The following is a 16,696-nucleotide window of genomic DNA, read 5'->3' as shown; positions in this document are numbered from 1 at the left end:
GCAACGACCCGCCCTAGGCGACGAGGTACAACTGGGCGGCGGTCCCTACGCTGGCTAAGTGCACAGGAAGACAAACAGGGAACACGCAAGGGAAGGGGCAGTAGCCACGGAACGCCACGAGGAAACGGGGCGGCGAACGAACAGTCAGGACCAGGACGAAGTGAGTACACCCGAGCAGGCACAGAGACAGAAGCAAGCCAGGGCAAGCAAGCAGGTCAAGCAGAACTGCAGCAAGGCAGAAGCACGGCAGAAGCAGGCTGGAGCAAGCAGCAGAGGCCAGGAATCCAAAAGAATTACAAGCACTGAGGGAGAGCACAGGGCAGGTAATAAAGGGCAGGGGGCGGAGCTAACTCCGAGAGACCAGGCCGCGATAGGCTCTCCCACTCCTGAGCCTGCCACCCTGGTTGGTGGGAGATGGTGTCAGTCGAGCAGGTCTGGCCTCAGGTGTGGATTGATTAATCCCAGGAGTATAGCTAGATGAAGTACCTGGCAGATCCCTAACAGTACTCCCCCTTTTATGAGGGGCCACCGGACCCTTACTAAGGGGACCCGGTTTAGTGGGGAAGAGGAGGTGGAACCTCCTGATCAATACCCCAGCATGAACATCACGGGCAGGTACCCAAGTCCTCTCCTCCGGCCCGTATCCTCTCCAATGGACCAGGTACTGGAGGGAGCCCTGGACCATCCTACTGTCCATAATCTTGGCCACCTCGAATTCCACCCCCTCAGGGGTGAGAACGGGAACAGGAGGTATCCTCGAGGGGGACCAGGACGGGGAGCAGCGTTTAAGGAGGGAGGCATGGAAGACGTCATGTATGCGAAAGGATGGGGGGAGCTCCAGACGGAAGGATACAGGGTTGAGGACTTCAATGATCTTATAAGGTCCAATAAATCGGGGAGCAAACTTCCTGGACGGGACCTTAAGGCGCAAGTTCCTGGACGACAACCAGACCAAATCCCCGACGACAAACCGGGGGTTAGCAGAACGTCTACTATCCGCCTGAATCTTTTGTGCGCTCTGGGACGCCTCTAGGTTCTTCTGAACCTGGGCCCAGACAGTGCACAGTTCCCGATGAACCTCCTCTACCTCAGGATTATTGGAACAACCAGGGGAGACGGAGGAGAACCTTGGGTTAAACCCGAAATTACAGAAAAACGGGGAGACACCTGACGAGTTACTGACCCGGTTATTCAGGGAAAATTCAGCAAGGGGAAGGAAAGAGACCCAATCGAATTGACAGTCAGAGATGAAACACCTTAAATATTGTTCCAGGGATTGGTTGGTCCTTTCCGTTTGGCCATTAGTTTCGGGATGGAAGGCGGAGGAGAAGGACAGATCAATCTCCAACTTTTTACAAAAAGCTCTCCAAAATAAGGAAACAAATTGTACCCCTCTGTCAGAAACGATATTGACTGGGGCCCCATGGAGACGCAGGATGTGTTTCACAAACAAAGAAGCTAACGTCTTGGCGTTAGGTAGCTTCTTAAGGGGCACAAAGTGGCACATCTTGCTGAAGCGGTCGACTACCACCCACACCACCGACTTGCCCTGAGATGGAGGCAAATCGGTGATAAAATCCATGGAGATATGGGTCCAAGGTCTCTGGGGAATGGGCAAGGAACGTAGTAGGCCCGCAGGTCGGGACCTAGGGGTTTTGGACCTAGCGCAAACCTCACAAGCGGCGACGTAAGCCCTAACATCTTTAGGCAACCCAGGCCACCAATAGTTTCTGGTAATGAGGTGTTTGGTGCCCAAGATGCCAGGATGACCAGATAGAGCGGAGTCATGGTTTTCCCTGAGTACCCTCAGCCGGTATTGCAGGGGAACAAACAGTTTGTCCCCAGGGGCGTTCCCGGGAACTGCACCCTGATCAGCCGCGATATCAGAAGCTAAATCAGAATCCGTGGCAGAGACGATTATACCAGGGGGTAAAATACAAGCGGGATCCTTCTCGGAAGGAGGATTGGCCATGAAACTACGTGACAGAGCGTCAGCCTTAATATTCTTGGACCCAGCCCTATAGGTAACCAAGAAATTAAATCTGGTAAAGAATAGTGCCCACCGAGCTTGTCTAGGATTAAGCCTCCGGGCCGATTCTAGGAAAACCAGATTCTTGTGATCCGTAAGGACCGTTACCTGGTGTCTGGCCCCCTCCAGGAAGTGCCGCCACTCCTCAAAAGCCCATTTAATGGCTAGAAGTTCGCGGTTGCCAATATCATAGTTACTCTCCGTGGGCGAAAACTTCCTAGAGAAGTAAGCACAGGGGCGGAGATGGGTGAGGGAGCTGGTACCCTGGGACAAGACGGCCCCTACTCCCACCTCGGAAGCGTCAACCTCCACAATAAATGGCTCCTCTTGGTTGGGCTGAATCAGCACGGGGGCCGAGATAAAGCACTTCTTGAGAGTCTCAAAGGCCTGGACGGCCTCAGGGGGCCAATGGAGGACATCGGCACCCTTGCGGGTAAGGTCCGTAAGAGGCTTAGCGACGACCGAGAAGTTGGCAATAAATCTCCTGTAATAGTTGGCGAACCCTAAAAAACACTGTAACGCCTTAAGGGAGGCAGGTTGGACCCATTCCGCCACAGCTTGAACCTTGGCAGGGTCCATGCGGAATTCATGAGGAGTGAGGATTTGCCCTAAAAATGGTATCTCCTGTACCCCAAAGACACATTTTTCAGTCTTAGCAAACAGATTATTCTCCCGAAGGACCTGGAGCACCTTCCTGACATGCTCCACGTGGGAGGACCAGTCCTTGGAAAACACCAGTATGTCATCAAGGTACACAACAAGAAAATTACCCAGGTACTCTCTCAGGATTTCATTAATAAAATTCTGGAAGACAGCAGGGGCATTACACAACCCAAAGGGCATGACCAGGTATTCGAAATGACCCTCGGGTGTGTTGAACGCCGTTTTCCACTCATCCCCCTCTTTGATGCGGATAAGGTTATATGCCCCCCGTAGATCGAACTTAGAAAACCATTGGGCTCCCTGAACCTGATTAAAAAGATCCGGAATCAAAGGAAGTGGGTACTGGTTCCTTACGGTGACCTTATTCAGGTTACGATAATCAATGCACGGCCTAAGACCACCATCCTTCTTCCCCACGAAGAAGAAGCCAGCACCTACAGGAGAAGTCGAGGGGCGAATGAAACCCTTGGCCAGGCATTCTTGGATATACACCCTCATCGCTTCACGTTCAGGACATGAAAGATTAAATATCCTACCCTTAGGAAGCTTGGCACCAGGCACCAAATCGATAGCGCAATCGTAATCTCTATGGGGGGGCAACACCTCGGAGGCCTCCTTAGAAAACACATCGGCGAAGTCCTGAACAAACTCAGGAAGCGTGTTTACCTCCTCCCGGGGAGAAATAGTGTTAACAGAAAGACATGACATAAGACATTCATTACCCCATTTGGTGAGATCCCCAGTATTCCAATCAAATGTGGGATTATGCAACTGCAACCAGGGAAGACCTAATACCAGATCAGACGATAATCCCTGCATCACCAGTACAGAGCACTGCTCCACATGCATGGAGCCAACCAGGAGTTCAAAAACAGGAGTATGCTGAGTAAAATAACCATTAGCAAGGGGGGTTGAGTCGATTCCTACCACAGGGATGGGATAAGGTAAATCAATACAAGGCATCTTTAGAGACATAGCAAAATCCACAGACATGATATTAGCAGATGAGCCAGAATCCACGAAAGCACTGCCCGTGGCAGACCGGCCAGCAAACGAGACCTGAAAGGGAAGCAAAATTTTATTGCGTTTCACATTAACGGGAAATACCTGTGCGCCCAAGTGACCTCCCCGATGATCACTTAGGCGCGGAAGTTTTCCGGCTTCTTATTGTTGCGCCTGGGGCAGGTGTTCAGTAGATGCTTGTCGTCCCCACAGTAGAAGCAGAGACCATTCATTCTGCGAAACTCTCTACGTTGTCGAGGGGACATGGAGGCCCCGAGTTGCATAGGTACCTCCGAGTCCTCCGTGGAGGGGCGAGGAGACGGGACCTCGGGGGGAATCACAGAAAAGTCAGAGGGGAGCACACTGAAGCGTTCTAGCTGACGTTCCCTGAGACGTCGGTCAAGTCGTACTGCTAGGGCCATAACCTGGTCAAGGGAGTCAGGCGAGGGGTAGCTAACCAGCAGATCCTTCAGGGCGTCAGATAATCCTAACCTAAACTGGCACCTTAGGGCCGGATCGTTCCACTGAGAAGCTACGCACCACTTCCTAAAATCAGAACAGTATTCCTCAACCGGTCTCCTACCCTGACGTAAGGTCACCAGCTGACTCTCGGCTAAAGCAGTCCTGTCAGTCTCGTCGTAAATGAGTCCGAGGGCAGAGAAAAAACGATCAACAGAGGAAAGTTCAGGGGCGTCAGGAGCCAAGGAGAAGGCCCACTCTTGGGGCCCTTCCTGGAGTCGGGATATGATGATACCCACCCGCTGGTTCTCGGAACCTGAGGAGTGGGGCTTTAGGCGGAAATACAGTCTGCAACTCTCCCGGAAGGAGAGAAACGTCTTACGGTCCCCTGAAAACCGGTCAGGTAACTTGAGGTCGGGTTCTAGAGGTGAGGTGAGGGGTACTACTAAAGCAGCGTCACCCTGATGGACCCTCTGGGCCAGGGCCTGGACCTGTAGGGAGAGGCCCTGCATCTGCTGGGTCAGGGTCTCAAGGGGGTCCATGATAGCGTCAGCGTAGGAGAAATGGTAGACTAGGTAAGGGCTTGTAATTATGTAATGGCAGGAAGGAGGTGAAGGGAAAGTGAGCCCTAATCTACCCACCGCCCTGTCCCTGCCTACTTGCAACGACCCGCCCTAGGCGACGAGGTACAACTGGGCGGCGGTCCCTACGCTGGCTAAGTGCACAGGAAGACAAACAGGGAACACGCAAGGGAAGGGGCAGTAGCCACGGAACGCCACGAGGAAACGGGGCGGCGAACGAACAGTCAGGACCAGGACGAAGTGAGTACACCCGAGCAGGCACAGAGACAGAAGCAAGCCAGGGCAAGCAAGCAGGTCAAGCAGAACTGCAGCAAGGCAGAAGCACGGCAGAAGCAGGCTGGAGCAAGCAGCAGAGGCCAGGAATCCAAAAGAATTACAAGCACTGAGGGAGAGCACAGGGCAGGTAATAAAGGGCAGGGGGCGGAGCTAACTCCGAGAGACCAGGCCGCGATAGGCTCTCCCACTCCTGAGCCTGCCACCCTGGTTGGTGGGAGATGGTGTCAGTCGAGCAGGTCTGGCCTCAGGTGTGGATTGATTAATCCCAGGAGTATAGCTAGATGAAGTACCTGGCAGATCCCTAACAACTACCACTGGAAAATCACTGAAAATATATTGCAATGTTGCAGCACATGACACACTCAGCATTGCTGCATTGAAAACTCAGCTTTGCTATTCTACACATTACAATAATGAAAACAAAAATAGTCACAAGTGAGTAGAGAAGAAATAGGGAAAGTAATGCAAGCATTACCCTAGTCTTTTTCTCCGCATATTGGAGATGAAATGTTAGCCACTCCAGAGACTTTCCTAGACAACAAGCCATGGCATCAAATAATATATGAGGTTTCCTTGCAACAGAGAGGTACTTAGTCCTCTTCCTAAGCTAGCGAGCCTTTTCAATCTCAGTTCTTCTCTATATCCATTGTAAGGCTTGAAAATCTCTTCAAAGTTACTTAAGTCAATCGAGTTGCTAGCAAATTCTTTTTTAATCTCTATATGCAGGGATTTATGATAGATTTTAAAAAGTAGTAGCTACTTTATTTCTCCATAGAGTAATATGAAAACCACTTGGAAATCAGGGCACTTTCAATTTGAGATTCATTTATTTGGACGGAATTGGATCTGATGGCTGATGCGATAGAACCAGACCCCAAAATTAATTTAGGGAAATTCACTCATCTCTGGTTATAACTGATCTACTTCTTCTCAACCTATCTCCTAACCGCAGGTTGAGAAAAGTGGAAGAAAAATAGTTAACCATTAGTTAATTTGGGTTGGAAAACATATAGTCCCCGGACTTCCGAGATTATTAAAGCGGCTGTTAGGTCTTGGGTCAGCAGTGAGCCTAGCTAAAACATCTGCCCAGTAATGTCATTCCTCACCTTCACTCGAAGAAGTGGAAGGATAACATACTGTAGATACATGTTTTTAAGTTCTATTTATTAAACATTGTACAAATGTTTTATTGCAATCTCATTCTCAAGTTCAATAAACCCCCCTTTTTCCATTTTTCCATAAAACAATGTTAAAAAAATAAAAGTTACCATAACTGGTATTGCAACGTCCGTAAAAGTCTGAACTATCACAATATAGCATTGCTTAACCCACTCTATGAATGATGTAAAAAACAATATATAAAACATGAAAATTGCTGTTTTTTGGTTACCTTAGCTCTCCAAAAAAAGGAAAAAAATGTTATCAAAAAGTGACATGTACCCCAAAATAGTATTGGTGAAAATTACAGCTTGCCCTGCAAAATTTAAGCCCTCACACCTCTAAATTGATGGCAAAATAAAAAAGTTATGGCTCTCAGAATATGGCGACACAAAACAGGTTTTTTTTTAGCAAATACTTTTATTTTTTTAAAAGTGGTAAAAAATAAAACAAAATATATAAATTTGGTATCGCCATAATCGTATCAACCTGTAGAATAAGGTGAATATGTCATTTTTACTGCCTGATGGATGCCGTAAAAACAAATCCCCTCAAAAAATGGTGTAATCCCTGTTTTTTTGCCATTTCAGCCCACAAATAATTTGTTTTCAGATTCCCAGTACAGTATGCAGTACAATAAATAGTGCCATGAAAACCTACAACTTGTCCCGCAAAAAAACAAGCCCTCATATGGCTATGTCGACAAAGAAATAGAAAAGTTATGGCTTTTGGAAGACGGGCAGGAAAAAACTAAAATGAAATAATTCAAATTGGCCTAGTCTTTAAGGGGTTAAATCCAAAAAGTATTGCTTTGTTAGAGGTTTCCACTTTGGAAACCCTTTTGGTTTAAAGTCTCCCCTGAAAATTTTCATGATCTCAAGGTGTCCTGCTGCTAGGAGTTCCTGCTATAACCTGTATTCAATTCTGCTTCACCAAGTATTCAATTCTGCTTCAGCGCCAATCAATGTTCTGCCTATGTCATACACAATTGTTCTGGGTCCTCCCGAGTAAGAAAAACTCTTTGCAGCTGCTTTCCCCTCAAACTAATTGATAGAGGACCAGAGAGACTCCACTCTCTAAGCTCAGAATGGCCTAAGAGTTCGTTTGAAAGAGAGTTTTACTAAACCAGCCTATCCCTTTAAGGGCATGGCCCCACGTGGCGGTTTTTCTCCGCAACTGTCCGCATCAATGCCGCACAGTCCATGTGACCGCTGCAGCCTGTGATTGGCTGCAGCCGTCACTTAGACTGAAACGTCATCCTGGGAAGCCGTACTGGAGGAAGAAGCAGGGAGTTCTCGGTAAGTATGAACTTCTATTTTTTTTACAGGTTACTGTATTTTGTGATCGGTAGTCACTGTCCAGGGTGCTGAAACAGATACTGCCGATCGCTTAACTCTTTGAGCACCCTGGACAGTGACTATTTACTGACGTCGCCTAGCAACACTCCCGTAATTACGGGTGCACACACATAGTCACCCGTAATTACGGGAGCCCCATTGACTTCCTCAGTCTGGCTGTAGACCTAGAAATACATAGGTCCAGCCAGAATGAAGAAATGTTAAAAAACCAATACGCTCCGCAGCACACATAACATGTACATGACATCTGCGGACTTCATTGCGGAATTTAGAATCTCCATTGAAGTCAATGGAGAACTTCCGCAATGAGTCCGCAACCAGTCCACCACTGGTCCGCAACATCCATTGTATGCTGCGGACACCAAATTCCGCACCGCAGCCTATGCTCCGCAGCGGAATTTTCAGCCTCGTCTAAACGAAGCCTACTAAAAAGAAGTGGAAGGCAATGGAGAAACGGGTCCGCTGCGGATTAACGCTGCGGAGTGTCCGCAGCGGAATTCAAGAGCAATTCCGCCACGTGGGACTTTGCCCTAAGAGTGACTTAAGCTCTACGTTTGATGAATTTTGTCTAAAAAATATATATAATTTTTGCTTTTCTGATGTCAGTCCTGTTTGCTCCAGTTTAATCATGAACTGACTGTATTCATTTGGATACCAGGATATTTCTGCAGTCAGGAGATATAGAGCAGCTACGTGTACAGAAGAGGGAGCGATCCTTTGCTGATAGCTTCATTCTCCAAGTCCCGGGCATGCTCATAATAATGAGATATCTTGGGTATCTTGGCACATTTCTTTACATCACTCAACCCAAACTACAATGAATACCCCATTGAATGTGGCATACTTTCTGCAAGATTTCGTATGAAATGTTTATGATCTGACATGTTATTAAGAAATATTACAAGGCCAGCCTATTGCAGCATTTGTATTCTAAGCCATGCACATACTGTATATATTATTTTTATTTTTAACCTTAAACTTAATGCTTGATGTAATGCATTAATGGTCCGTGCAACTAGGTGAAAGCACAAAAACAAGAGGCAGATCAAGAGAACTATAAAGCCAAGTGAAGTTTAGCATCTTAACTTAGACAAGAAAAGCCTGATGCTGGAACAGGTTTTTTTTCCACATGAGCAGACTGATAAAAAAAGAGTCATATTCTTGACAGCAGTTATAATATGAAACAAAGAAGAATGTAAGGAGTTTTCATAAGAAAGTAAATAGTAAAATGTTATATATCGTCTAACATTTCATAATATTGCTTCCATTCACCAATGCTGATATATGAGCGATGAACTAGAAAAATATTCAAGAATTTTAGAGCAAAATAAACTTAATTTGTCAGTATTTATAGCTGTGTACTCTTCAGATGCTAAAACAAAGTGATTCAAACATAAATGGCTCATGTACATGGCCATATTACGGCTCGGTGCAAGCTGGGAGTTACACAGCGTAGTATTAAAGCACCCAGAAGTCTATGGGACCCTACTGTATCTACGTATATGCCTGTGTATGAATCCAAGACAAATAAAACAAGTCATGTTATTACAGAAATCTTCTCCCCTGGAAGCATTGCTTCTAGAGGAGAATATCTCCATAATAATATCCTGTGTCAAGGATTCATACGGGGAACACATGCTTTCTTCCACTCTGTAAAGATTAAATAAACCTATCATTTATATAACTACTGGTAAATTCCAAGTCTAAAATTTGGTTTATCAGCAGGGGTGTTGGTAGGGTCTAAATTAGTTGCCCAGGACCAGAACAAGTGAGTACACCAGTCTTTGTTGACGCTCCAAAAATGTTACTAGTATATTTATTACTATCTTTGCACACCAGCTAATATGCCATCTCCCATATAAGCAGGTAATAATGAAGAAGTAGTTCATGCAGTGTTTCGGTAACGGCGCCAGGCTAGTAAGTATAAGATTATACTTGACCTGATGAAGGGACCGGTTCGGTCCAGAAACGGGTAGTCTGAATGAATAAAGAATACTTTTATTATCCACATCTCATCTCTACTTACTAGCCTAGCGCCGTTACCGAAACACTGCATGAACTTTTTCTTCATTATTTCCTGCTTGTATCTCCATCCCCACGGCAAGGATTTATCCTTCCAGGGATCGCAGCGGGTGGCAGCCGGCAAACATCAATATCACAAGGACTCATGTTTGCAAGATTCTCTGGTAGTGTGCCCACTACCACAGAAAGGCATTCTGGTGAGTCTGTTGATAAAGGACTATCCAAAGTGTATAAACGCTACAATGAACGACATAATCTCAGAGGAGTGCCACTTCTTCCCTTTTTCTTCACCTTTGCACCTATAAATATCTCCCATATAAGACTCTGGCTTGTGTCTCAATGCTAAACTAACCTTTTAAACAGTGTAAATAATAGTGGAACAAACATTTTTTATCTCCTAGTTGGCACACCCAGCATAGGTTAAGAGCTAAGTAAGCAAATTCAACAGCACAAGCACCAGTACCCCCTAAAACAGGGCCAGTAATAGTGCCCACAAAATAATGACATCAGCAGTGCCCTTATTGTTTATCTTGTATATTACACTGAAGAAAATCATAAATTCACATGTTAGTTAGGGGAAAGTACAATTATCACAGAACCAAGTAAGAATCTTAAGTATGCACAGTAATATATATATACATATTTCTATTCCTACCGTTAACTATAAAAAGGGGGGGCATAATATAGTCCAGGTTAATACCTGGATTACAAGAGATACAGTGAAAAAATTCTGTATATATAAAAAAAAAAAATGAAAACGAAAGAAAGTATAAACATATCAATAGTATATACATATTGCTAATTCCAAGATGTATAACGATAGGAATATGGGAAAGGAGGGGGAAGTGGCGAGAGTGGATTAAGGCGGGGAGAAGCGGCTGAGGTAACACACTTACTATGTCACATGAGGTTGGAAGTCGACATAAAAGAAGAATGGGGGGATTGAGGGGTGGAGGGGGGGATGAAACCCAGAGGGGGGAGGGGTCTCTTGTGCTAAAACATAGAAATGTAACCACATGCTATATATCAAAGAATGAGATCTGATTAATATAATGTCTTGGAATGTGAAGGGGATCAACACTCCATTTAAAAGGGAAACATTTTTGGGACATCTTAAAAAATTAGGTCTGCATATAGCTCTTTTGCAAGAAACACAACTTTCCCAGAACGAAATTGAAAAAATGAATAGAATGTGGGTGGGCCAGGTTTTTGGATCCCTTTCTATGGGGAAGAAAGCTGGAGTGTTCATCCTCATCCACAAAAATCTTAAATGTCAATTAATGTCATCATGGAGAGATGAGGAGGGTAGAATGGCCAAAGTTGTGCTGAAGTTCGAGATAAAGGAATTATGTATTTAGAGTATATATGCCTCAAACACTAATCAAAAGGAGTTTTTGGCCAAACTTGCACTAAGAGCAACAGAGGAAATACACCCCTTTAGGGTAATTGGTGGAGATTTTAATGAAGTGATAAACCATATGGAAGATAGGACGGGGCAAAGTAAAGGTAGATATCAGAACGCTGTAGGGGACTTTTTAAGCTTAACAAATATGGTTGATGCATGGCGACTGATGAATCAGACCGAAAGTGACTATACCTTTTATTCTCCTGTTCATGGATCCATGTCTAGGATAGATTATTTACTTACCACTGATAATTTATTAAATACCACTGTACAAGCTATGATACATGACAGAGCGATCTCAGATCACTCTCCAATCAGTATATCTCTTAATGTGTTTGTGGAAACAGTGCAGAAGGGATGGGCTATGGAGAATTGGGACGCGCAGAGAGATCCAGTATTATTTTGGGAAGCAGCTAAAGCTGTGTTGAGGGGATACATAATATCTTATACTAGAGGATATCGAGAAAAAAAATGAAGACAGATACTGGCAGGCAATCGAAATGTATATAATAGCCTATAATGACTGTAAAAAATATCCAAGTGAGGAAAATAGAGATAAAATGATTAGAACCCAGGAAGTCAACAATATTTGGCTGCAGAAAATTCAGGCATTTTACTGTAATCAGAAGGAGGCAAAACTTTTCAGATTTGGCAACAAATCTGGAACACTACTTTCAAATCTCTCTAAATCATGTAAGGACACTAATGATAATAAGAATATACATGCCATCAAGGATCAAAGCGGAAATAAATGTACCGAAATTAAAAAAATGAATCGGGTATTTTATGAGTTTTGTAAAGATATGTATAAGTCATAACAAAATAATATAGATCCGAATGATAAACACTTGAAAGATATAGATATCCCTACCTCAACGGAAGAACAGCAAACTTAACTTAATAGGCCTATAACGGTAGATGAAAAAGCCGGGGTCATTGGACAGTCAAGCACAAATAAAGCCCCAGGTCCGGATGGGTACGGCAGTGAATTTTTTAAATGAATAAAAGAAGATATTAAAATTGATCTGAGGGAGCTGTTCAATGCTATTATGCAAAAAAATAGAAGTATGCCATCTAGTGAAACAGCTTACAGTAAGGTCTTTTTGAAAAAAGGAAAAGATCCACTCCTGCCCGGGTCATATAGACCTACTTCCTTGATTAATCAAGACATAAAGTTTATGATTCAAATCTTGACAGATAGATTGGCTGAAATTATGCCAAATCTAATCACACCAAACCAAAATGGATTTATCAAAGGAAGAACAATAGTAAAAAGTATTAGAAAGGTCCTGGTATTATACATAGAAGCTGCATAATCTGGCTTTAAGTCGAATCCGTCAGTCAGCTGGACTGACGGCTCGGCTGACAGCAGCTCCTGTGTGCCTCTAACACACAATCTAACCTTAATACTGATCAAATCTAAGTTCATCAACTTAGATTTGATCGGTATTATGTTTCGTTTGTGTCAGAGGCACAACCTAATGTTTTATCAAAATCTGGACTTCATTTTTGCATTTTTTTTCTTGCTTCCCTGAATGTCCTCTTGGCATACGTTGAGGAGGTATGCATCGGCCTTACACTTTCTTTTACTGTATGGAATAGCATAGTCAACTACACTTTTCCATGCAAAGATATCCAGTAAAAAAAAGTATATTGTGTGTTATTCATTTTCTTACACTAGTATACGATAGGCAGAGCTTTCCATCAAAGATTTATGTTAGGAAATACTCCCGACGTATACCGCCGACGAAAGGCTCAAACTCTTCTGGATGCACTTGCCTGAAAAAAGCTACAATGTTATTGGGAAAAATGGCTTGATGATAGATAGATAGATAGATAGATAGATAGATAGATAGATAGATAGATAGATAGATAGATAGATAGATAGATAGATAGATAGATAGATAGATAGATAGATAGATAGATAGATAGATAGATAGATAGATAGATAGATCAGGTGTTGTCTCAAGCACACAACTTATCAATGGCTTTATTAGTTGAATCAGGTGTGCTTGAGATAAAACACATCAAATACCTGGACTGGCTAGGGGTTTGTTGACTGACATTTGATTTCATGTTAGAAATTCAGCTAAGTAAAGACATTGGTCCAAAAAGTTGAGAGAAGAGAATATTGCCTTGCACAAAAAAGGAGGAGAATACAAAAAGATAGAGAAGGCACTGAATGTTACTAGATATCATTTGGAAGCATCGTTATCAAGTTCAGAGGTTAAGAAACCCTGACTACACTACCTGGACGTGGCAGAAAGGGGAAACTATCACCGGCTGCCACCAGATTCCTGAGGAGGCAGGTGGTCAAAAATCTTCGAGTGACTGCAAAAGACCTCCATGCTTAAACTCCAAGACAGAAACCTCTACTGACCCAAATGCAGAAAAAAAGTTGGCTCCAATATGCTTAAAACCATATAAATAAGCCACAGAAGTTTTGGGATTCTGCTCTGTGGAGTAATGAAACAAAACTAGAACTTTTCGGGCCTATGGATTTGAGGTATTTTTGGAGGGGGAAGAATGAAGCATACACCGAAAAGTACACCCTGTTTACAGTGATTTATGGCAGGGGCTTGGTGATGCTCTGGGGCTGCTTTGCGTTCTCTATCACGGGAAATCTGCAGCGTGTGGAGGGCAAGATGGATTTCATCAAGTACCACTAAATTCTGGGTGAAAACATTATGCCTTCTGTGGGGAAGCTGAAGCTTGGGGGTCATTGGAACTTCCAACATGACAATGATACCAAGCATACCTCAAAGTTCACCAAGTCTTAATTTTAGAAGAAGTCCCGGAAAATACTGGGGTGGCCATCACAGTCGCCTGACTTGAACCCCAGAGAAAATCTTTGGTGTGATTTGAAAAATTCAGTTGCAGCACGCAAACCCAAGAATATTACTGAACATTGGCTAAGATTCCCCAGGAACACTACCAGAAGCTGGTGTCTGGCTATGCATCATATTTGCAGCCAGTTATAAGAGCAAAAGGGTGTTCTACTAAGTACTAAAGATGCTCGTCATGAAGGGGTTGAATAATTCTGAGAGATATATATATAAAGGATTAGCATTTTACGCATACTGCCCTACATTCTTCAAGGCAGATATCTATCTATCTATCTATCTATCTATCTATCTATCTATCTATCTATCTATCTATCTATCTATCTATCTATCTATCTATCTATCTATCTATCATGAAGAATGTAGGGCATTATGTGTAAAATGCTAATCCTTTATTTATAAGACTGTAGAAATGTTTTAGGCAAATAAGCTTCCTGTTACATTTTCGCCAATATAGATACATCTAACTTTTAATGATACAGTATAGGAGACACAGTACATACTGCAAAACATGATGGATTTCATTTATTGGTATGTCCCAGAATACTGTCCCAACAATCTCGGTTCCAGACTGGTACAAGTTGTGTTGAGTATAAAGCTTCCAGTTTCATCCATTTTTAATCCTACCCTTGGAGCATTTTGAACTGCGTGCTCAGTATGCATGAAAAATGTATCAAAAACACATATGGGTTTCTGCTGCAATACAGATGCAGTTGTCATGAATTCAGTAGGTTTCCAATTAAATAGAATGGAGTCATGCTGAACATATGACAACAACATCAGAGCTCTGAACAAGGCTAGATGCAGTTTTTATGAGTTGTTTCTTGCAAATATTCACTTTAAAATGGATAAAAAGCGACAGGATATTGCTCCAAACAATTACAGTAAAGAGTAAAGACACCTTAATGTAATAGAGTAATATAACGTATTAGCTTATAGCAGCGCAGAAAAACCTAGAAGAAAATAAACTGATCACAGTGTATGGTGTAAAAGGTTAAATGGACACTTTATATAGTGGTGTTACTTATTTTTAACAAAAATTTTCTTTACAGGAGCAGAGTTACAGTTACATAGTTAGTGCAGTTGAAAAAAAGACATGTGTCCATCAAGTTCAAACAATGGATGGGAGAAAGGGAAGGGATGGAAGAAATTATAGAACTTTGTTTTACCCCTATTGATCCAGAGGAAGATTTAAAAAAAATTAAAACAATAATTCCCTCCTGATCCAAAGTAGCAATCTGACTGGATCAACATTCAAAAAAGTATCTATACATTGACAATTACATTAAGTTGCTGTGAGATTTCAAGGGCCCTATAGGACGCGTTTGAGAGAGAGAGAGAGAGAGAGAGAGAGAGAGTCAAAGTTGTGTTTTAAAATGCTGTTTCTGCATGCTTCTCATGCGCTTCTTTATTTTAGGTTGGGATGTATTGAAAACATTATAGAATGTGTATGTTTCTTGAAAATATATCTAAAAAAACTCAGCACTTTTTTTCAAGGTGGGGGGCTGCGTGGTGCTATTTTCAAGGTGGGGGGCTGTGTGGTGCTATTTTAAAGGGGGGCAGTGGTGCTATTTTCAAGGGGGGGCAGTGGTGCTATTTTCCAGGAGGGGGCAGTGGTGCTATTTTCAAGGGGGGGCAGTGGTGCTGTTTTCAAAGGGGGGGGAGTGGTACTATTTTCAAGGGGGACAGTGGTGCTATTTTCAAGCGGGGGCTGTGTGTGGCGCTCTTTACAAGGGGGGCTGTGTGCCTCTCTTTACAAAGGGGACTGTGTGGTGCTCTTTACAAGGGTGGCTGTGTGGCGCTATTTACAAGGGGGAGCTGTGTGGCACTATTTACAAGAGGGGCAGTGTGGCGCTATTTACAGGGGGGGCTGTGTGGCGCTATTTACAAGGGGGGCTGTGTGGCGCTGTCTACAAGGGGGGCTGTGTGGTGCTCTTTACAAGGGGGAGCTGTGTGGCGCTATTTACAAGGGGGAGCTGTGTGGCACTATTTACAAGAGGGGCAGTGTGGCGCTATTTACAAGGGGGGCTGTGTGGTGCTCTTTACAAGGGTGGCTGTGTGGCGCTATTTACAAGGGGGAGCTGTGTGGCACTATTTACAAGAGGGGCAGTGTGGCGCTATTTACAAGGGGGCAGTGTGGCGCTATTTACAGGGGGGCTGTGTGGCGCTATTTACAAGGGGGGGCTGTGTGGCGCTGTCTACAAGGGGGGCTGTGTGGTGCTCTTTACAAGGGGGAGCTGTGTGGCGCTATTTACAAGGGGGAGCTGTGTGGCACTATTTACAAGAGGGGCAGTGTGGCGCTATTTACAAGGGGGCAGTGTGGCGCTATTTACAAGGGGGCAGTGTGGCGCTATTTACAGGGGGGGCTGTGTGGCGCTATTTACAAGGGGGGCTGTGTGGCGCTGTCTACAAGGGGGGCTGTGTGGTGCTCTTTACAAGGGGGAGCTGTGTGGCGCTATTTACAAGGGGGAGCTGTGTGGCACTATTTACAAGAGGGGCAGTGTGGCGCTATTTACAAGGGGGGCTGTGTGGTGCTCTTTACAAGGGTGGCTGTGTAGCGCTATTTACAAGGGGGAGCTGTGTGGCACTATTTACAAGAGGGGCAGTGTGGCGCTATTTACAAGGGGGCAGTGTGGCGCTATTTACAGGGGGGCTGTGTGGCGCTATTTACAAGGGGGGGCTGTGTGGCGCTGTCTACAAGGGGGGCTGTGTGGTGCTCTTTACAAGGGGGAGCTGTGTGGTACTATTTACAAGGGGGGCTGTGTGGCGCTATTTACAAGGGGGAGCTGTGTGGCACTATTTACAAGAGGGGCAGTGTGGCGCTATTTACAAGGGGGCAGTGTGGCGCTATTTACAGGGGGGCTGTGTGGCGCTATTTACAAGGGGGGGCTGTGTGGCGC

This window comes from Rhinoderma darwinii, chromosome 5 (assembly GCF_050947455.1).
Source record: "Rhinoderma darwinii isolate aRhiDar2 chromosome 5, aRhiDar2.hap1, whole genome shotgun sequence".
NCBI lineage: Eukaryota > Metazoa > Chordata > Amphibia > Anura > Rhinodermatidae > Rhinoderma > Rhinoderma darwinii.
Note: the sequence above shows the minus strand (reverse complement) of the source record.